The 24,117-nt window shown below is 37.5% G+C and overlaps 1 protein-coding gene and 2 long non-coding RNA genes across 3 annotated transcripts in view; 1 reads left to right on the top strand and 2 right to left on the bottom strand.

The window, feature by feature from the left end:
* Positions 1-21,263, bottom strand: part of LOC147478327 (iron-sulfur cluster co-chaperone protein HscB homolog) — a 35,431-nt gene extending 14,168 nt beyond the window's left edge. Inside the window, exon 1 of the mRNA XM_086585338.1 lies at positions 21,225-21,263. The gene's annotated coding sequence lies outside the window, so the exon portion shown is untranslated. The remainder of the gene's footprint in view (positions 1-21,224) is intronic.
* On the bottom strand, positions 3,077-5,952 carry LOC147478329 (uncharacterized). Its single transcript, XR_015208356.1, has 6 exons — positions 5,558-5,952; positions 5,424-5,466; positions 5,156-5,344; positions 4,546-4,709; positions 3,669-3,907; positions 3,077-3,396 (listed from the first exon to the last, which is right to left on the bottom strand). It is a non-coding gene; the product is annotated as an uncharacterized LOC147478329 (long non-coding RNA).
* LOC147478328 (uncharacterized) lies at positions 10,055-18,158 on the top strand. Its single transcript, XR_015209710.1, has 2 exons — positions 10,055-10,363; positions 17,999-18,158. It is a non-coding gene; the product is annotated as an uncharacterized LOC147478328 (long non-coding RNA).
* Positions 21,264-24,117: the final 2,854 nt, after the last annotated feature.

Genomic DNA, 24,117 nt, shown 5'->3' with positions numbered 1-24,117 from the left:
TTATTATTATTATCCACTTCCTAATTATTATTATTATCTACAATAAGTAATCTGACAGCAGTTAAGTAACTCTTAGGTTTTGGGAGTATTTGAAGTTGTTGAGTCCAAATTGAAGTAAACTTAGTAGTGGGAGATTTAGTCTTCTAGAAGTGAACGTTGTAACTTCTTTTGAGTACGTTAGATATTGTAATCAAGTGCCTCTATATAAAAAGTCATGTTATCATCTAATATATTTAGTATTTGTTATTGAGACCCTATATTGTGTTAGGCAGACCCAAAAAAAAAACAATTATTACAATTGTGTCATTGGTTTCAAAAAGTCAAAAAAAAAACAAATATTACAAGTGTGTCATTGGTCTCAAAAAGTTGAATTCGAAAACCCCAAATTTAAACGACTCAGCTAGGTTGTTTATTGTGCAAATCCAACGATATGGCCACATCGTTTGGACTAAGTCCCCAACGATATGGCCACACCGGTCAAGAGACCAAGAAACAGAACTTTATATTTTTTCAAAGTTCAAATCCCAAACGGTATGGCCACACCGTTTGGACTAAGTCTCCAACGATATGGTCACACCATTTGGACTAAGTCCCTAACGATATGGCCACACCGTTTGCGATTTGAACTTTAAAAAAATATAAAGTTCGCTTTTTGCTCTTGACGGCTACATCGTTTTACTAAGTCCCTAACGGCCATATCATTGGAGACTTAGTCCAAACGGTGTGGCCATACCATTTGGGATTTGAACTTCAAAAAATATAAAGTTACGTTTATTGGCTCTTGACCGTGTGGCACACCGCTTAGATAAGTCCCCCAAACGGTGTGTCCACACCGTTTAGACTAAATCCCCAACGGTGTGGCCACACCGTTTGAGAAGTCCCTAACGATATGGTCACACCGTTTGGACTAAGTTCCCAATGATATGGCCACACCGTTTGGAATTTAAACTTTGAAAAAATATAAAATTATGTTTTTTGGCATCTTGACCGGTGTGGCCACACCGTTTGGACTAAGTCTCAAACGATGTGGCCAAGTCATTTGGGACTTAGTCCAAACGGTGTGGCCATATCGTTGGGTTTGCACAATGAATGACCTAAGATGTCATTTAAGCTTGGGGTTTTCGAATTCAACTTTTTGGGACCAATGACACACTTGTAATATTTATTTATTTTTTGGACTTTTTGGAACCAATAGCACACTTGTAATAATTTTTTTTTTTTTTTGGGTCTGCCCAACACAATATGGAGTCAGTCATAACTGGAGGTCAAGGCTCCTCAATAATCCTCTATCTATTTTCTATCTAATTTTTTTTTTTTTTTTTGGTAAAGTATCTAATTTTTTTTATTACACTATAGGTAGTTTAGGTACTATCAAAAACAATAATAACAACCCTCACTACATACCAAAAGACTTAATGATATTTATTGATAATTTTGATTTCCATTGTTGCGTGCCTATATATTGAAGTGAAAAACTAAAATATATGTGCAATTACTTGGGAAAGAACATGAATAGTAAAAAAAAGATGTTAACTGCCACAAATCTTGAATAAAATGGTTATTGAATTTCAAGCACGACCACATTTTATTCATATGGGCGTACAATCCGTACATCCAGAGAATCCAACAGACCTGTTATTTACTGGTCAACAAAGTTGAAAATAATTTTTTTTCCACCACATGTAAAACTGAACTAGTTGATAGTTATACTTATACTTAGAAAAGGATAAAGCCCAGAATTGTACTAGCTTAAAATGCAAGAGACAGCCAATGTACAAATGAATAGATGATATATTCTTGCATACCCTGGCAGGGTTAAGTTTTATTTTAAGGATTTGTTGGTTATTAATTCAGGATTAACAGTAGAAAGCAAAAACTCCTGGTGCCATCCTAACGTTAAATTTGACACCCTATTTCGACTCCCTAATGCCCCTACAATTATGACACTCGAAATAGCAAGTATAAATTTTTTTGCATATTCCGACTGCAAGCATCCCATGTCTGCTTTCTAACGAGCAGATAACTCAAATTTCCTCTCAAGACTAACAACCACTACACCAGAAAAAGCGTTTACTAACGGTTATATCCGTTACTTATATTTTTACTAACGGTTATATCCGTTAGCTCTGGGGCGTCACTCTCACTTAGGCCAAATTTAGTAACAGATATAACCGTTACTGATAATACTTTTAGTAACGGTTATATCCGTTACTAAAATTCTTTGTAACAGATAGCCAATTGTTGATGGCCCGATTAAATTTGTCATTTCTAACGGATATATCCGTTAGTAATGGATATGCTAGTTACTAACTATTGTTTGTAACGGAAATATCCATTAGTAAACTGTAGCCACTAAAATAATAATAATAAATCCTAGGTCAAATAATGTCCACCATGCACATCTAGTTTTAGCAAATATGATATAAAGAACACATTCCCCAAACTTAATCAACAAATGAATAACAAAAAAGGTTTCTTTTCAACACAAAAAAAGAAAGTTGGAAACAAGACTTGTTCTAATCAAGCAAAAATTGAAAGCAAGTAAACAAAAATGAAGTAAGCCAAAATAACAAAATATAATTCATAAGACCAAATAAGAACATACGAGTTCCATAAAATGCACAAGTACACCATCATTCTCATTCAAGAATATAACACTCATTCTATCAATCAAGTAAAGTTCTCTAGTCACTAGCAAACACAAACACAAAATACTTAAGTACCAAAGGCTTTTGATACTTAGCCCTTCACGAAGAACTAAACACCAAGGGCACCAAAGGTGACACCACCACCACCACACCACCAAAGCACCGCGGCCAGGTCCATGGCGGCGGCAAGCAGCGGCAAAGACGGTGTACCCAACAACAAAGACCCAAAGACACACTCCACCCAAAGAAGAAGTAGCAACCACCGCCAGATAGCAACCACCACCAAGAGTCCATGGCAACAAGCAAAAGGCGCCAACATGACAAACAACACCCGCCAGCTGTGCTCCACCCAACACACAGCACCACACGCACACACTAATGGTGCAGATGGAATACTTCAAACATAAAAGATTATGCTTAAATGTTATAGATCAAGTTGGGACAAAAATATATCCCTGACAGATTAGACAATGAATTGATAAACAAATTGAATAGTTGAACTTAGTTTTCTTTCGCTTGAATGAAACAGTTGGGAAAAGCATTGTAAGTTTTCAATAATGATGGTTTTTATTAGTATGATGACTTCAGTAAGCTTACCTCGGTGACCAAGATGTCCGAGTAATCAGAGGTTTTGCTCATGTTATTCTGTCTTCTAGTAACAATCTCTATCAGAAGCACCCCATAGCTATAAACATCGACCTTCTCTGTTAATTGACCATGTGATAGATACTCGGGAGCCATATATCCTCTGCAGATATAAAAAAAAAGTTAATATGTTCTCATTATAAACATAAATTTGTTCATAAATTCTCTCGTAGTAAACATATATGAAAGGAGATGTGCTAATCTTTGCTTCTTCATGTAATGCATATATATGGAATTATGTATGATCTTTATATGGAGAGTGTAAGTAAGAGGTGGTACAACACGATTCTATGGAAACTAACTCATTTTGTAGGCTGATCATGACATATATATATCTTTAAATTATTTTGAATTGAAAAAGTGAATGCCACTTACAATGTGCCTGCAATGGCGGTGCTGATATGGCTTTTGTCATCTTGGAAAGATCTTGCCAACCCAAAATCAGCAATTTCAGCTCGGTGCTTAGAATCCAAAAGGAGATTGCTAGCCTTTATATCTCTGTGAATGATTATAATCTTCGAGTTCTCATGCAGGTAAATCATCCCTTCAGCTGTGCCTTTAATAATCTTGGATCTCTTCTTCCAGTTCAATGTTTTTCCTCTGGATCGATGTATCTGTTGTTTATGTGATTCAAAATTGAAACTTAGTTTCATTTTAAGAATATTTATCAAAAGTGAGGCAACAAGAGTAGTTTCATTGGTAATCTAGTTTGTTGGTAAGTGTAAAAAGCATTGAATCACGCTTCTGTATGGTCCTATGCACAGTTATCTCAGACTTTAACAATTTGCAGTCAGGCCAATCTATTGAATATACCATAGTTAAACTATTGAATTTTGACATCTTTGTTCACATGCATATAATTAAAAGTAGGCAGGTGAAGTTTAAGAAAGTACCAAATAGGAACCCGATCTAAGCTCCCCGTTTGGGAGGAACTCATATACTGAAGACTTTCGTGTCCCGAACAAGCGCAACCCAACAACCCCACGGGTTTTGTGCCCTAAACCGCTGGCGATTAGGTTGACTTAGTTATAGAAATCTCCAGCTATGTCTGTTGTTAACAAAAGCCTCTTAACAAAGCAACCTCTTTCCATCGGCCTAAAACTCCCGTCAAGCAAAAGGAGGTTGATCACCAACAGTAAAAGTGGTTTTCATGATATGTCGAAAGTCTCCGTTATTTCAAATTTTATGAATGTTTTTTGGCCATTGCAAGTTGCAATAACAATGTTTATATCTGCATAGTTTTGCAACTTACCTTGTATACTGTCCCGAATCCTCCCTGACCAATCTTGTTGGCAATGTTAAATGATCCAGTGGCATATTGTAGTGTCGAATACTTGAAGTTCTAAGAAACAAGGGAGATTGTCGTACTAGCATTTCTCCCTCTAATGGGGCTTCAATAACTTCAAACTCAGCACCCTGAAAAGTGAAAAGGAAAAAAAAATCAACACCTTCAACACAATATTCATTTTGTCTACAAATTGTTATCCTTATAATCACCCAGATCAATCTCATGGTGCCTCTCACAGTCTGTAAAAAAAAAAAAAAAAAAGTTAAACGACCAACACCACCGCATCCTTTGTTCACAAAATCTACGGTAACTTTGATGAGCAAAACTCAAACTCAAAGTCAGGTTATATATATTCAAGCAAGCACAGTAATCACATCCCTAACTATTCATCATTTTCAGAAATAGGATAAAAATTTAAAAGACTTGATTACTTTATAAAACTAAAGCAACAAATTACAGTACTGAAAAAAAAAAAACCATCTACATCTTCATTACCCTAATTTGTTTTCAAAGCCTGGTAATCAAAAAGAAACTAGAGGCAAATTATATACAATTATTAGAGTCGATATCCTACCAATTGAAAGAGCAAGACCGAAGACCTCCCCATTATGCCCTTAAAGTAGTGTCAATGAACACAACGCCGTAATACTTAATTCTTTGCCGTAATACTCTTGGAGATTGAAAAGGAATTCAAATTGAGAATTTTTTAGGAAACCCCATTGAATAGATTGGTGCTCCAAGCGCATGGCGGTAAGTTGAATAGCTGGAACTTAATAGAAGTGAAATTAAAAAAAAAAATAGATTTAGACAAATGAGAGAAAACAGATCGAGCGAGAGCTTACCTTGTCTCCACCATTAAAGCTATATAAAAGAAACGCCTTTTACCTAAAAAATCCCTAAAATCTATGAACACTATTTTAAGAAAACCGCATGGGATTAAATCTAAGAACAATAAGGAAATCAGAGGGTAGAGTACCTCTGTTCTTCTTAACAGATGACGAGCCCAGTGCCGGCTCGTCCTTTATAGAAAAAAGGCGACCGCCTAAGGCCTCACTTTGAAAAAGGCCTCGTAAGTTGCATGGTTTGTTGGAAAATCCCCAAAGTTCACCTTAAAAATAGGCCTTAATTTCGCTTATATCATAAAACCCAAAAGAAATTTCTAAAACTAAGAATCTAACATGTAAATTCCTTCCTGAAAATTAGGCCTCCACACATAATACGTGGGAAAAAAACTTCCCAAAATTTATAGGCCTCAATTCTTAGTTTCTTACTACTTATATACCATTTTTCTTTATTAAATTGTTGAGAAAAAAAGGCCTCAATATAACAATATTATGAAATCCGCCTTAGGCCACACTTTGGTTTGAGCCGGCCCTGGACGAGCCTTTCCTCTTCGAGTGATAGATCAAAAGGAAAACATTGTCTTCCTCGTTAAACTTTACTTTCTTTCTTTTTTGGTTGCGGGCAAAAACTTTACCATTTAGATGCTCCACTTTTTTTGTTCTTTTGTTTTATTTTCTTTTTCTCGCTTAAACATATATTAAAAAATAATTAAAATATCTTATTTGGAATATATCCTAACGAAAAACTTGATAAGTAACGGATATATTCGTAAGAAGGTTGGTAACGGATATATCCGTTAGAAATTAAAAAAGTGGTCTGTTAGGAATTGACCATTCTGGTGTAGTGAACAATCTTACCGTATAAAATTTCCGCCAATTTTTTTTGTAGTTTTGAAGGGATGGTAGCATTCACAGCCAGATAATCAAGGTCAAAATTGGGAAGACATAGACGCAATGCACTGGTAGCATCATCAAAGATCTCACCCATAGGCACTGAACCACAACTCCTAAGAATGTGGTTCTGAAGCTCTAAAGTCTGAAAACGGGAGGCCACAAAAGCAAAAGCATAAACATTAAATGCACAATAGATACCTAACCCGCCAAGGCGTAATGGAAGCGTCGCTAAACGTCACTGCAAATCCCCGAAGCCAGAACCATCAGAAACTATAATGCCCTGCAGAGCCATACGAAGGTGTTGATCAAAAGTCTTAGCTGCATTCCTAAAAACCATGCTAATCAAGTTTCCATTTTTTTTTCCAAACCGGATGTTTCATTCCGTCTCTCGTATTTTTTCAATATTTTTTCGTTTTTTTTCCTTACCGACGGGATGTTTCATTCCGTCTCAGTGTAAAATATAGTCAGACCAAATAAAACATCCCGTCCGAAGTTTAAAATTACATTTGCATTAACGCCTGATAGCTTTTCACCAACAAGATAGCTATAAGGGGAAATAGTCTTATGTGGCGCCTATGTAGAGATAACAAGTTGTTGTTTGCATTGAGAATGCTTTTAGAGGGTATCGCTCTTGATTTTTGAAACAGGGGGATATCTACAAAAAAACATTTCAAACAGGTGGTTACTTTTATTATTAGTTCAGATTTAATATTACTTTGCATATTCTAAGAGTGTTCCTTTCTTCCAATAAGTTCTCGCCAAAAGTGATTCAATACTTTTTTCTTGATTAACCTTCTTGTAAACCAACATAGAAACAGTTTCTACCACTGAATAAAGGAACGTTAATAACTTTAATACAAGATTGAGATAGAGAAAGCTTGAGTCCATAGGTAGAGAAAGCTACCTTATGTAGACATATAGTGGTCGGTTATCCCCGATAGTAGTTTATCCAGTAGTATTAGTATGACCCTTTAAGTTTTTCACTTCAACCCATTGTTTTAAAAGGCGCTTATGCACTGGAAGCGTATGTCCGCCTTTCCAGATGATTTATCAACAAGGATAATGACTCCAGAAGCCAGTTAAACGCCTTTCTGGACGATTTATCTCAACTCATGCTTTAATTACGACGTTCTTGCATCGGAATCAAATATTAACTTTGTTGGAGGTTGCATCAAGTAAGGTGCCCATACTCACTTTGCTCAATTGTCCATCTTTGATACCTACCCGAGCCTGTTCTAACACCCCTGCTTTTCCCTCCCACACTCTTTACTATTACAATAATAAGATCTATGTATAACACCCCGTCTTTTATTTTGCTTTTTCTATAATAATATTAATAGTAATAATAATAATAATGTAAACAGATAAAACAGAAATAGGATATCCAGTAGTTCGGATAAAAGCCCGTAAGTAAGTAGATAGGTTTAAAACCCTTGTTTTACGGGGAGGTTTTAAAAACTAGAAAATAGGGGTTTCTCACGTAGAGTTTTTAGAAAAAAACAAAAAAACAAAAAAAATGACAGTTTTACAGAAAGGAAGAAAAAAAGGGTTTGAACAAGAAAGATCGTCCAGTTTCACGCGACAGTAGACGTTGGGTTTTCGAGGTTTAGCTCTCGGGAAGCTGTCCGGTTTTAAATGGTGAGTAGTCATATTTTTTTTCTATTTCACCTCACATTGAGTTTTACAGTTTTATGGGTACGAAGAAAAACTTAGTTTTCCACTTAGTATTTTTGTTCTGTATATTCTTCCGTTGTTGTTTTCTGTCGAATTGATAAACATGTTAATCATATTGATTTGCGAGACTATGAAATGGTATTGGTAAAGTTTTGTGTGCTGTTAATGGCGGCGTATGCCCAACAGTAGAAATCGTCTAGGATTTCGTTTGAACTCTTTTATTGTGGTATTGAATTTATATGGTGGCGGTTTTGGGTTGGATTAGGATTCGTGGGTTGCCGGGGAAGGATGGTTAGTGAATGATTGTTGTTTGAGTGTTGTGAAGCTCTGACATAGCATTACTGGCCATCAAAAAACGCGATGGTGAGGAGTGGGGGAAAAAGCAAGTTTGATTACATACTATTGTTGGGGTTTTAGTTGGGCATTGAAACCGAGTGGTTTCGGCATGGTTGGCTAGTGTTTGAGTGATGGTGAAGCTGTCGCAGGAGCATTAATGGCGGGGGATGCGTTTTTTTTAAGTGTTAGAGAATCGAGATTGGAGGGTATCGGCATATGGGGTTTTCTGTGAGGGTTAAAAGCGAGTGGTTTTCTAGTGGTGGCAAGTGGTGGTTGTGGTGCCTCGGTGGTGGAGGCGTTGGTTGAAATTGGAGAGGAAGGAGATGAACAGTAACAAAATCGATTTGGGCTTGGGCCAAATCGTGATGGGCTTATGTTTTAACTTTTGGACTTTTAGTTTTTGGGCTTAAGTTAGACTATGGGCTTTAGACTTTGGGCCTTTGGGTTAGAAAGAGTTTGTGGACTCGACTTTGACTGTTGACGAGTGGACTCGACTTTGACTTGTTGACCGAGTTGACTTTGACTTTGACCAGGGGTTGACTTTGACTAGTTGACCCGAAAATTTGACTTTTTCCTAAAATTATGATTCGGTCTATTAAGATAAGTCTAGGACTATTAGCATGTTTGACTTAGGCTAGGACCTTTATAAATATACTTTGTGTAATGCGTGTATTTACTACTTTGTGATTTTTCGGTCTTTTCATGATACACAACGTATATGACACTTATACATTCATGAAATTAATAACGCGTAAACCAAAATTAATTGAATCAAGATATTCCTACGTTCTCCGAAATAATTATACAATAAAGTACAATAATCGTAAACAAAACTTACCGCACCCTTTTAGAACTCTCCACCAAGTTTTGAATCGAGTTTTATGACCGATGATGTCATATGTAGGTGGGCATTTATTGAATGTGCCATAAATAGCCCGTTAGTGTTATATAAAGGTATTCATTGAATGTGTCATGAATGACCCGGTATTCATTGAATGTGCCATGAATGACCGATTGTAGTGGATCCGCCCTAAAGAGGAACTAAGGTATTCGCCTTGTTAGTTGTATTCCTTGAATGTACGGAATGTAGGATTGGGTATTCCTTGAATGTGGCGGGAATGACCCGGGCATTCATCGAATGTGCCATGATGGCCCGTTAGTGATATGATAGGTATTCCTTGAATGTGGCGGAATGACCTAAGGTATTCATTGAATGTGCCATGAATGACTGAAGTTTTGTGCCCAAAGAGGTCGTGAAATATGTGTATGAAAGCCCGAGATGACTATGATATTGTGGTATTGGGAGGGAGAGGCACACAGAATGTGTGATTTGGCAAATGTGTGGAGTGCAAATCGTGGAGTAGGTACTAAAAGGGTAGGTGTATAAGATAAAGTAATTGATTAATTGATAAGAGAAATGGATTTGTTTATACGAGAGTGTGCTTGGGTTTACCTTTGAATACATATAGAATATCTACATCCGTTATATATACAAGTTCTAACTTTCTTTACGGGGAGGGTAGAACTTAATAATATTTTGTTTTCAGGCCAGGACGGTCATACCCTTATACCATGGCCGGATATCGGTAAAGTGTAATTCAATTATTTAGATATTAAAAGGGTTATTAGAATGAGTTAATAAAATGGAAGTTAATAAAATGGAAGTTTTGCTTGGGAAGAAACTATGCGGTTGAGATGACGGAACTACCATCCTTCCAAGTGAGAATGATTAGGTTATGATAGATTTAAAGTGTTAGTTGGATAAGTAAAGTTTGAAATGTTTATATGTATTTAGTCTACTCATACCAGCAAATTCAATTTGCTGACCCATGTTTGCTTTGTTTTGGCAACGTGGGTGTGTTCTTGGGAACATAGGTGGAAGGCAGTGGAACCGCGGCGTGTGATTGGGATCCGTGCCTGGAGCAGTTCGTTAGTTTTCTTTTAGGTCTGATTCTTTATTGGAAGAATGTAATAACGTAGTTTATCTTTTTCATGGCATGAGAACATGGTAGTGAGGAATTTTATTCTGAGAGTTTGTTTGATATTTTATTTGGAAGGATGTTATCTTAATAAAGAAGTTGCGGATAATTATTGGGATTATGTTATTTTAAGTTGTTTCTTTTAGGACATGGCTATTAGGGTTTGTATGTGTAGTATCCTCCGTCATAGTCTGGGTTTTTAAACAAGTGAACCTAGTGATGTTTGAGATATTTATATTTCAAATATTCACTTTGTTATTGTTTAGAAATTCGGGTCGTGACATTTTGCATCGTCGAGCCCTAGTTAGCTTAATGTTGAAAAGTCTAAGTGATCCTCGGATGTGGAATATGGGTTATAGTGTTGAGAGTTTTGGATATATGTGAATATTAATGGGAGTTTTGTTTGAACTGTAGATCATGGTTGAGACACGAAATGGTAATACCACTAGACCTGCAGTGAACACCCAAAGATGCATGTGTCGAGTACAGTTGAATCAGTTGTTGCAGGCTATGCAGAATAACCATCCGGGCCAGGGAGATCCTTTGCTAAAGCTTGATAAGGAGTTTGGTACTCTTGGTGGGCAGCGATTTCTTGGTGTTGGGAATGCGATTGCAGCCGGACTCTTGGATTCAAAGTTGTGAAAATGTATTTGAGCATATCAACTTTACCGAGATTCGGGAGAGGAGTTGGCACTCACCAACTTGATGACGCCGCTAGGTTTTGGTGGCGAAGCTCTCACCCCTAGTCCGACACTAGAACTTTGACTTGGGAAGACTTCAAGGTTAGATTTGAGAGTAAGTTTATTCCCCGAGGCGAAGAAAGAGCAATTGGCTCAACAGGTTCTCGAAGTTGACTCAAGACGGGAAGTCGGTAACTGGGGTATGTGACCAAGTTTAATGAGTTGTCGAGGTTTGCTCCCTATCTTGTGGATACCGACAAGAAGAAAACCAAAAGTTCATACGTGGGTTAGAGAGTCACTTGTCCCAAAAGTTGATTCCTTTGATGGGGACACTTTTGATCGTGTGTTGGACTTGGCCTCGAGATATGAGGAGGCGAGAATGCAGCCCCAAGAGAGTCGAGGGGAAGAGGAAGTTTGGTGAGATACCAATTGTTGGTCCTAGGCCTTTTGAGAGCAAAGACCCGAATAGGTTTAGGCCTTTATGATATACCCCGAGGGTCCGTTTCAGAGACCACCATCCCAGGGGTTTCAGGGAGGATTTCATCAGCAGGGTGTATTCCGACCCCAGGGAGGATTTCATCAGCAGGGTGGTTATAGGCCACCGGGGCATGGAGGCTTTAGACCTCAGGGGAATCGATGGCAGGCGGGGGTCCCTACTTCGTGGTCGAAGCCCCGCTCTTCCGTATCGACCAGCAGCATTACTTTTACCTGCACCAGCACCAATGCTCAGAACCATAGTTCCTGTTGAAAGGGCTTGCTGGGAGTGTAAGCAGGTGGGGCATTTATCTCGTTATTGCCCTACCAAGCAGGGTAATCAGCAGAACCGAGCACCAGCACCAGCCACTCGTGCTAGAGCCTATGCAGCTATGCCAGGACCTGGGAATGTTGAAGGTACCTTTAGTTCATCTCAGTTTACATTCAGAGTTTTGTTTGATTCGGGTGCTTCACATTCCTTTATATCTCGTCAGTATGTTGAGAAAGAAAGTTTTAAAACTACCCTTTTATCTAAGCCCTTGTGTGTTGAGACACCGTTAGGAGGTTCTGTTACCTTATATGACGAGTGCAAAGGTTTTAAGTTGTGTTTCTTAGACCGTGTCTTTATGGTAGACTTGATCGTGTTGGGGTTTGAGGGTTTCCATTTCATACTTGGTATGGACCGTTGACGCGCTATCATGTTACCTTGGATTGTGCAAGGAGGGAGGTTATAGTGAATACACCGGCATGCCAAGGTTGATTCACACCCGTGTTAGTAAGGAGGACTTCGGTGATGTCTAGCTTCCTCGTTTTCCTATAGAGATACCCACGAGAGATATCATGTGGAAGTAGTGAGAGACTTCAAGATGCTTTTCAGAGATTCCGTGGTTGCCACCCAAGAGGGAGGTGGAGTTTCAGATAGACTTATTCTACGGGACTGCACCAGTTTCAAAGTCGGGCTTACGTGTTGGCACCTAAGCTATTGGATCTAAATGAAAGTGCAAGTCGAGGAATTACTCGAAGAAGGGTAAAGAGTTTAATGTTTAATGATTTTGTTTTGGCTTAACCATATCTTTTTTGGTATATGGGTTTGAATCTTTTAAGGTGTGTATGACCGTGTTCATACGACCGAAAAACTCACCATGGGGTGCTTTACTATCTATCTTTGTTTCCAAGAAGGATGGTACCTTGAGGATGTGTATTGACTTCGTGGATTTGAACCGTGACTATAAAAATAAGTATCCGCTTCCTAGGATTGATGACTTGTTGGATCAGTTGAAAGGGGGCTAAGATATTTTTTAAGTTTGATTTAAGGACCGGTTATTATCGGATGGGAGTTGAAGAGAAGAGTATTCCTTTGGTCGCATTTAGGACTCCGGTATGGGTTGTATGAGTTTTCTCGTGATGCCTTTTGGGTTGGCGAATGCACTGCATTCTTTATGGACTGATGAATCGTATATTCAGCCCTATTTGGATAAATTTGTGATTGTTTTCATTGATGATATTTTAGTGTATTCACAAAACACGTAAGAACATAAGATGCATTTGAAGATAGTGATCTGCAGACGCGTTAGGGAACATAAGTTGTATGCTAAGTTTAGCAAGTGCCATTTTGGGAAGAAGAAATTCGTTTCTTGGGACATGTGGTATCTAGTGAAGGGATTTTCGTAGACCACGAAAAGGTTCTTTGCAAGAAAAGAATGGAAACAAAACAACCAACCATTCTGAGAGATTAGAAGTTTCTTGGGGTTAAATGGATATTATCGGAGATTTATTGAGAAGTTCTCACTTATGCAGCTCCTCTCACCAAGTTAACTAGGAAAGATGTGAAGTTTATGTGGACTAATGATTGTGGAGAAAGCTTTCCTAGAATTGAAACAGAGGTTGACTACGACTCAATTCTAGTAATCCCGACTAGAGGCTGAAAAGCTAGTGGTTTTACGATGCTAGTGGAACCGGTTTGGGTTGTGTGTTAATGCAAGACCCGAAAGGTGGTGTCGTATGCTTCACGACAAGTTGAAGATACACGAGACGCGTTCCTACTCATGATCCGGAGTTAGCGGCGGTGGTTTTGCTTTGAAGGTGTGGAGACATTATTTATATGGTGAGAAGTTCGAGCTTTTACACGATCACAAGAGTTTGAAGTATCTTTATTCACGTAAGAGTTGAATATGAGACAGCGAGAGATGGATGGAGTTCATAAGTAGTTATGACTTCGAGATTCAAGATATCACCCGTGCAAGAACAATGTAGTGGCGGATGCACTTAGTCGATTGCACAGTGTTTTGACCACTCTTATGGTGCAAGAGTGGAAGAGTTTAGAGACTATAGCAGCTTATGACGTCCAGACTACACCAGATATAGATGAGGGGTATATATGCAGTTTGGAGGTTAGGCCGGTGATATTCAGGAGAGTGATTGCCATGCAGCATAGAGACTGATTTCTTTTGAGTCGGTTGGATGATCTGGTCATTGATATTTTAGATGATTGTCCGTCCGATTGCGTGGAGATTCTCGATGGAGGATTGAGATTTCATGAGAGATTATGTGTACCAGATGATGCAGAGTTAAAGAAGGAAATATTATATGAAGCTCATCGTTCTCGATTTACAATTCATCCTGGAGGAACGAAGATGTACCAAGACTTGAAGAGGACCTTTTGGTGGGAAGGAATGAAAAGAGATGTCGGAGAATATATTTCTCGGTGTTTAACTTGTCGGCCCGAGGTTAAAGGCGAGCATCGAGGCCTTACGGATTATTGCGACCATTAGAGATACCGATGTGGAAATGGGAGCACATTTCTATGGATTTCATTGATGGCTTGCCTAAGTCTCGGAGGTAATGAATCTATTTGGGTTATTGTTGATCGCCTAACGAAATCTGCTCATTTCATTCCTATTGACGATATCGTAGAAATACGAGATAAGTTGGTTTCCTTGTACATTCGGAAGTGGTCGTTACATGGGATTCCAGTGAGTATTGTTTTTCGGATCGAGATCCTTTGTTCACTTAGAAGTTTTGGAAGAGTTTTTCAACGTGCTATGGGCACTAGTTTGGCGATGAGTAATCGCTTATCATCCCCGCATGCATGGATGCATCGGAGAGGGTGAATCGGATATTAGAAGATATGTTACGGTCTTGTGTAATGGATTTTGGTGGAGGATGGGAGGAACATTTACCTTTGGTAGAGTTTGCATATAATAACAGTTTCGAGTCGAGCATTGGTATGACACCCTTTGAGGCTTTGTATGGGCGTCCATGTCGATCACCTGCTTGTTGAAGGCGATGTGGGAGACCGAAAGTATTGCTTGGGCCCGAGATAGTGAGAGAGACATCCGAAACAGATTAAAGTCATTAGAGAAAGGATTAAGACAGCAGTAGGCAGAAAAGTTATGCAGATTTGAAGAGGAAACGGGTAGAGTTTTCTGTAGGCGATTTTGTGTTTTTAAAGGTTTCCCCTATGAGAGGAGTTATGAGGTTTGGCATGAAAGGAAAGTTGAGTCCACGATATATTGGACCATATGAGATAGTAGCCTCCATTGGTAGTTTGGCGTACCGTCTTGCCTTGCCGCCTAACTTGGCGATGATTCATGATGTATTCCACGGTCTATGCTACTGGAAATGTGTGAAAGATCCTATCGAGGTTGTCCAAATTGCCAGAGCTAGAGTTGAACGATGATGTAACTTTTATAGTGAGGCCTATCATGATAGTAGATAGGGATGTGAAACACCTTAGGAGGAGGATTGTAAACTTGGTAAAAGTGCAGTGGAGTGAAAGGGAAAATGACGTGACCTGGGAACTTGAAGATAAGATAAGACAGATGCACCCTGAGCTCTTCTCTGACACGCTACCTTGAATCTCGGGACGAGATCCTTTTAAGGTGTGTATATTATAACACCCCGTCTTTTATTTTGCTTTTTCTATAATAATATTAATAGTAATAATAATAATAATGTAAACAGATAAAACAGAAATAGGATATCCAGTAGTTCGGATAAAAGCCCGTAAGTAAGTAGATAGGTTTAAAACCCTTGTTTTCGGGGAGGTTTTAAAAACTAGAAAATAGGGTTTCTCGCAGAGTTTTAGAAAAAAAAAAAAAAAAAAGGACAGTTTTACAGAAAGGAAGAAAAAAAGGGTTTGAACAAGAAAGATCGTCCAGTTTCACGCGACAGTAGACGTTGGGTTTTCGGGGTTTAGCTCTCGGGAAGCTGTTCGGTTTTAAACGGTGAGTAGTCATATTTTTTTTTCTATTTCACCTCACATTGAGTTTTACAGTTTTATGGGTACGAAGAAAAACTTAGTTTTCCACTTAATATTTTTGTTCTGTATATTCTTCCGTTGTTGTTTTCTGTCGAATTGATAAACATGTTAATCATATTGATTTGCGAGACTATGAAATGGTATTGGTAAAGTTTTGTGTGCTGTTAATGGCGGCGTATGCCCAACAGTAGAAATCGTCTAGGATTTCGTTTGAACTCTTTTATTGTGGTATTGAATTTATATGGTGGCGGTTTTGGGTTGGATTAGGATTCGTGGGTTGCCGGGGAAGGATGGTTAGTGAATGATTGTTGTTTGAGTGTTGTGAAGCTCTGACAGAGCATTACTGGCCATCAAAAAACGCGATGGTGAGGAGTGGGGGAAAAAGCAAGTTTGATTACATACTATTGTTGGGGTTTTAGTTGGGCATTGAAACCGAGTGGTTTCGGCGTGGTTGGCTAGTGTTTGAGTGATGGTGAAGCTGTCGCAGGAGCATTAATGGCGGGGGATGCGTTTTTTTTAAGTGTTAGAGAATCGAGATTGGAGGGTATCGGCATATGGGGTTTTCTGTGAGGGTTAAAACCGAGTGGTTTTCTAGTGGTGGCGAGTGGTGGTTGTGGTGCCTCGGTGGTGGAGGCGTTGGTTGAAATTGGAGAGGAAGGAGATGAACAGTAACAAAATCGATTTGGGCTTGGGCCAAATCGTGATGGGCTTATGTTTTAACTTTTGGACTTTTAGTTTTTGGGCTTAAGTTAGACTATGGGCTTTAGACTTTGGGCCTTTGGGTTAGAAGAGTTTGTGGACTCTGACTTTGACTGTTGACCAGAGTGGACTCTGACTTTGACCGGCGACGACCGAGAGTTGACTTTGACTTTGACCAGGGTTGACTTTGACTAGTTGACCCGAAAATTTGACTTTTTCCTAAAATTATGATTCGGTCTATTAGGATAAGTCTAGGACTATTAGCATGTTTGACTTAGGCTAGGACCTTTATAAATATACTTGTGTACGTGTATTTACTGCTTTGTGATTTTTCTGTCTTTTGCGATACACAACGTTATGACACTTATACATTCATGAAATTAATAACGCCAAACCAAAATTAATTGAATCAAGATATTCCTACGTTCTCTCCAAATAATTATACAATAAAGTACAATAATCGTAAACAAAACTTACCGCACCCTTTTAGAACTCTCCACTTCAAAGTTTTGGAATTGAGTTTTATGACCCGATGATGTCATATGTAGGTGGGCATTTATTGAATGTGCCATAAATGGCCCGTTAGTGTTATATAAAATTATTCATTGAATGTGCCATGAATGACCCGGTATTCATCGAATGTGCCATGAATGACCGATTGTAGTGGATACGCCCTAAAGAGGAACTAAGGTATTAAGCCATGGGTTAGTTGTATTCCTTGAATGTATGCGGAATGTAGGATTGGGTATTCCTTGAATGTGGCGAGAATGACCGGGGCATTCATTGAATGTGCCATGAATGGCCCGTTAGTGATATGATAGGTATTCCTTGAATGTGGCGGGAATGACCTAAGGTATTCATTGAATGTGCCATGAATGACTGAGTTTTGTGCCCAAAGAGGTGTGAAATATATGTATGAAAGCCCGAGAGATGGCTATGATATTGTGGTATTCGGTGGGAGAGAGGCACACAGGAATGTGTGATTTGGCAAATGTGTGGAGTGCAAATCGTGGAGTAGGTACTAAAGGGTAGGTGTATAAGATAAAATAATTGATTAATTGATAAGAGAAATGGATTTGTTTATAATGAAGGTGCTTGGGTTTACCTTTGAATACATATAGAATATCTGCATCCGTTATATATACAAGTTCTAACTTTCTTTTTCGGGAGGGTAGGACTTAATAATATTTTATCTGAGGGGCGCGGTCCTACCCTTATACCGCGGCGGATATCGGTAAGTGTAATTCAATTATTTAGATATTAAAAGGAGTTATTAGAATGAGTTAATAAAATGGAAGTTTTGCTTGGGAAGAAACTATGCGGTTGAGATGACGGAACTACACCGCCTTCCAAGTGAGAATGATTAGGTTATGATAGATTTAAAGTGTTAGTTGGATAAGTAAAGTTTGAAATGTTTATATGTATTTAGTCTACTCATACCAAAGAATTCAATTTGTCGACCCATGTTTGCTTTGTTTTGGCAACGTGGGTGTGTTCTTAGGAACATAGGTGGAAAGCGATGGAACCGCGCGTGTGATTGGGATCCGTGCCTGGAGCAGTTCGTTAGTTTTCTTTTAGGTCTGATTATTTATTGGAAGAATGTAATAACGTAGTTTATCTTTTTCATGGCATGAGAACATGGTAGTGAGGAATTTTATTCTGAGAGTTTGTTTGATATTTTATTTGGAAGGATGTTATCTTAATAAAGAAGTTGCGGATAATTATTGGGATTATGTTATTTTAAGTTGTTTCTTTTAGGACATGGCTATTAGGGTTTGTATGTGTAGTATCCTCCGTCATAGTCTGGGTTTTTAAACAAGTGAACCTAGTGTTGTTTGAGATATTTATATTTCAAATATTCACTTTGTTATTGTTTAGAAATTCGGGCTGTGACACTATGCCTTGGGACTTGTTTGGGATGAGTCCATCCCGACTATGACGATCTAGCGCCCTCTGTATTGTACTCTATTACGCCTACCCTAATATTACATTGAGCATAACTCTGAAGGCATGCACGATAACGGAATGATCTTGTAAAGCTACTATACCTTTTTTTTTTTATATAATTGTACATACAACTACTATACTAGAATGAGCAAAGTAGATAAATGAATACAAATGAGCGTGCACAACAAACATATTTTACAAGATAATCTTTCACTTTAGCATGCATAAAGAACTTGATTACAACTATCATAAATTTTCCCTAAAACTTAGGGATGGAAGAAGCATTTTACAGTCATCAAATGATCAAAGGAGCATTTCATTGAATATGCTGAAAATCCACTATTCAAGAATTTTTTATGTGCCATACCGATGTACTAGTGAACTAAGAAGTTGATAACCATGTCATTTAGTAGTAAACAAATATGTGGTAGCCAACTTTAATATGCAGAGGGGCAAATGTTTGTCATGTTTGTCCTATCTTTTCACCCAATTCTACTGTTGGCGATTAGATTCCTGCTTGCCAAAAATAAGTGGAAACTAATCAAACTGTTGTGAAATCCCACACTCCTCGCCAAAATCATCACACATATCTACACATAATCTTGTAACACAAATAAGAAACAAAGTCACGTCATATTATAATTTGAAGAGAGAGAGAATTTGTCTTCTAGTGAGAATGGTATAAAAGTAATTTTTTCGTTAAATTGGTCAAAATTGACATTTTTGCCTAAATTCTGAATTGAGAAGAAATAGTACATTTCTTGCCTTGTTTAGGATATTACCTAATTCATTTCAATGCAACCTAGAATGCATCTATTGTATTAATTCTGAAACAGGACAGATTGCCTATTATTTACTTCCACTGAATGCCAATGCCACTTTGCCCTTATTGCACCCCAACAATCACTAAAATCTCCTTCTCGAACTAATTATAGATACGATCTCGAACTAATTATAGATGTATCGCATCGAGTATAACAGATCCTACTACTGGCTTCTGCCCCATTGACAAGTCAGTACAGGTTTCATTTAGTAATCAACCAACCCCCAGGTTCTAAAACATAAGCAAGCTGCCTTCGAATATGTTGCTTTATGCGCCGAGCAATACTTGTTCAAACTTCAAACAGTTTTAGCAGATCTCAGTTTCTAATTTTCCTTTGAACCTTCTTGCATTCCTGTCTATATATCTAGATGGTACGACGTACTGTACAGTGTACACAGTAGAAAGCACATTTACTTTTATTAGTTCAGCTTTAATGTTTCTACCTTGCATATTCTAAGAATAATGCTCATTTCTTGCATTGAGTTCTCTCCAAAAGTGATTCAATACCTTTCTCAGTTTTTCTTGATTAACCTATATGTAAGCAACATCAGAATAAGGAATATTAAGAACTTTAATACAAAATTAACGTAAAGAAAGCACCGCGTCCATAGGGGATATATCCGGTAGACCGAAAAATTTAGTATGTGGGGCATGTGGGTCCAATAGTAGATTGTCATGCGTCTATACATAATAACCTTAGTTAACCCATAGGTAGTGAGAGATTTAGCTATAATGGAAAAGTAAATATGGTGAGTTTTAATTCCAAAATTTTAGGGATATCCCGACAAAAAAGGAAACAAAGATAAATGGGAGGCAAAAAATTAGTACGTGAGATTTTTTTCCCTCTTTTTTGTTCTCTCGATCTTTTCCCGTCCCTATTTTCCCTCCTTTTATCTTAACAAAATCTAGTCACTTGAACTTCTATGATAAGGTTTATTTATTGGCAAAAAAATAATGTAATGACAAACAAACTAAATAATTGATCTATTATTAAAGATTGAATGCTAAACATGATAACTATCATGCATGCCCAAAAATCGTGAGATGTAGTTCTTGTCGCTTGATCAAAATCACGTTTGTCTAAATGTGGAGTACATCACGTTGTTCTTCCCGATATCCCATTGTTCTTTCCAATTTATTGTATCACATTGGTCGCTAGAGTATGGTTTTGAAAAGTACAAGTGCCTTGCAGGACCCCTCAATGGATTTGGTTGTGCCACTATGTTTGATGGGTGCTGCGATAGAAGTTCAACAAATCCCTGCATACACAATATTATTATCACTTTGAAAGGGAAAAAAAAATGGGATGTATAATACTCAATTATTGTTCAAGACTAACCTGGGGAAAAAGATATGAGTCAGTAAAAGGGAGCAATGAAGTGTTTGAAGGATCACTGTGACCATAACTATTAGAAAGTCCATAAAAGTTAGATTGATTGGTACATTACTGTAGCTTTCTTCGACTTCTCTATCTATCTTAACACTAATACGAAAGAGTGAGATTTTTTTTTCCTTGAGTCAAGAATATTGATGAAAAAAGACGAAGGAGAAAGAGGGGAAATAAGGCGCTAATACTAAAATCTCACGTACTCATTTTTTTCCTCCTATTTATTTTTGTTTTCTTTTTTGTTTTGTTGAGATATTCTTAAAATTTTGGAATTAAAACTCACCATATTTACTTTCCCATTATAACTAAGTCTCTCACTAACTATGGATTAACTAAGGTTAATATGTGTGGACACATAGCAATCTACTATTGGACCACATGCCCCACGTACTAAATTTTTCGCCTAGTAGACGGTAGTAGTTATTCACTTCAACTTATGCCTCAAAATTGTGTCATCATGATGACATAACTAAAAAGTTTAGTCATGATGTCATCACAGGCAACAAATGAGAATACTTAACATAAAACCTACAAAATCCAAATCACCAAAGGCACGAATGGGCAAAAAAATAAAATGACACATATAATTTATGTGACAAAAAATTATCAAATTATGAACATGTATAAACAAAACAAAGTAGCAATACCTGATTGAAGAGGTTCCAATCCACTGCCACCTGTATAGCAAACGGAACCAAACTAAACTTTGTGAGTTATTTCTTTTATCTAAAACCCACACTAAAAATTAATTAACACACAAGATAGTGGGCTTGTGGTCAAGAGTTCATAAAAGAAGGCCTATAAGTCCTTGTTTTTTTTCTCCTTCCTGCTCAAGCCCATTTAGTTGCTCATACAAGGATTATGTAAACAGAGTGGGTGATCAGTCATGTGATTTTTCCATGAGTTAGTTTGATACATTGATGTTTGGTGTCTTAATATAGTAGAGAAGTTGATATGGATATGGACTACTTATTTAAGGTTAGAGACTTATAATTTACTTAGGCTATGTTTGGCATCGTGAAATCCTGTAGTACCTAACCATGTTTAGGCTATGTATAATTTGTGGTGGATATCCCAAAAGTAATCAGTTTGGTCTCTCAGATTTGTCCGGTATTGTTCTTCATTTTTTTTTCTCTTTTTTTTTTTATCAATTCTCCAAATTGAATGAAAATAACATCAAATTTTCCAGAAAAAATAACCACAAATCAACCGAAAGATAACCTGGATTAGTAATTTTAAAATGACAACCAAACTTCAATTCAACATAATTTCAACATAATCTCCCTATTACTTGAAGTCCAACAAAAAAAAAATTGATAATTCAAAAACACTACACTAGATTGTGAAGATAGAGAGAAGATTGAAAGTATAAAAAGGAGAAAATTGTGAAGATGGTTCTTCTTTGAATACCCAAATTCTATTTGTGGGTAATGGATGCTTTGATTTTTAGTTTTTTCAAATACACAAAAGAAAATATAGTGGGAGTTAGAACTTAAAACGGAAAAAGAGACAAATATTTGCGGTGGTCGGTCAAGATCGGAATAGAGACGGTGGAGAAGAAAAAGCCATAGAGTGAGTGAAGAAGAAGGTTTTCTTCTGCAAGTTCTCGGTTTTTTTTTCCTCGCGTGATTAAGTTGAATGAATATCGTTATCTTACATTTCCCAAGAGATAACATAATCTTTTTTATCGGGTCATTTATGTTATCCTTATTCATAAGTTGTGGCCCATATTCTGAAAATGGACTGGACCAAACAACTAAACACTTTATAAAGGGTCTTATACATTATACAGACTACCCAAATCATGCTGCCAAACAAACCCTTAGCGGCTTTTGGATTTAGATATGTGATTTAGTTTGAAGGGATGTGTAATTGTGTAAGTTTGCATCAAATCATCCATGAGATATTGGCTCGAAAAAGGGAAAAAAAAATCTAAGAAGGGGTGGAATCGGAACATTTTAGTGGTAAATTAACTTCAACAGTTTACTCCTTAATTTGGACTGAACAAATTTTACAGAGTAACTATTTCTTACGTTATTGTACCAAAGAGGGTCAAACTTCAAATTTCCCCAGCCCGTTGAACCCATATTTTGTTCAACCCTCACTCCTATTGTTTTGCAAACCTTGTATTCATAAACCATTTATTAGATTTTTGCTATTGTTTTGCAAAGGCGAGTCTGCGAGTTGCCTTGTATTTATAAACCAGTATGCGAACCGTGCTACGCATTGGTGTTGTTTTAAGTCTTTAAACATGTCGCTCTAACATCTCTCAGGTAGTATGATTTTATGAATTCTAGTTATAATCTAAAAAACAATATAAAAACATTAGGAGGGGTTAAATATAATTTCAGTGTAATATGAAGTTAATTCTAATTTCAGTAAAGTGAGAGAGTTTTTTGTAAATTGTTTAAAAAGGAGGGACCTGATTAGAATAATTAAGGGAGGTGGTTCTAAAATCTTAAAATAGAGAGATTTGAAATACACTGTTCGGTTGAGAAGTGTGACCTCCTAAAGACCCGGCTATCATATAGTGTAGAGATTTTTTTTTTTTTTTGCTATCATCTCCAATGGAGAGTGTAAAAACCCACCTCCACATAAACTCCACATAGGTGTCATTAGGATTATATACTCTATCTACCTCCCAAGTAAATAAGGTCTATATTTACACCTTGTGGCTCTTCCAATGGTAGGTGGAAGAAAATGTGTAAAAACAAATAGCAACAGACTTAAATTGTCGTTCATTTAAAAGTAAAGAAGAATAACAAACTTGGCCCGTCGAAATGATATTTAATAAATGTTGAAACGTGTGTTGAAGTGACGTCCGTGAGTTCCATTTTCACTTAAATCCATAGCGACGGACCGGATCCGCGGGCAAAGCCATTAAATAATCTCGAGGCGTGATTTCAAGTGACGTCCTAATTGTTTTTCTTTGGGGCGTGTGTTGGAGTGTCGCCCGAGCTATTTTATCAACTAATAGCGGGATGAAAAATTCCCCCCCCACGGTTTAGCACCCCATTGGATAGAGTTTTTTGACACTTGGGGTGTAAATTTTCCACTCTATACGGTTTACACCCCCCATTGGAGATGCCCTAAATATTTAATGATATTTATTGACAATTTTGATTTCCATTGTTGCGTGTCTATATTGAAATGAAAAACTAAATTAGATGCAATTACTTCTATCAAAAAGGAAGAACATGAAAAGTCAAAAAAACTGTTAATTGCACAAATCTTGTATAAAATGGTTATCGAATTTTAAGCACGACCACGCGTACATCTAGAGAATCCAACACACCTGTTTGTTCCGGCCACCACAAATGTGGCCCAATAAAAGCCCAATTCAATACAAGCCCACGCTCAGAGGTTATCTATAAAAAAACCCACGCTCAGAGCCCATGCTCAGAGCTTATCTACAAAAAAACCTACGCTCAGAGCCCATGCTCAGAGCTTATCTACAAAAAAGCCCACGCTCAGAGCTTATCTACAAAAAAAGCCCACGCTCAAAGCCTACATACCTACACGTAAAATCAATATCAATTG

The sequence above is a fragment of the Coptis chinensis genome, chromosome 9 (genome assembly GCF_015680905.1).
Source record: "Coptis chinensis isolate HL-2020 chromosome 9, ASM1568090v1, whole genome shotgun sequence".
Taxonomy (NCBI): domain Eukaryota; kingdom Viridiplantae; phylum Streptophyta; class Magnoliopsida; order Ranunculales; family Ranunculaceae; genus Coptis; species Coptis chinensis.
The sequence above is the reverse complement of the archived record's forward strand: the minus strand, read 5'-3'. Positions and strand labels throughout refer to the sequence as shown.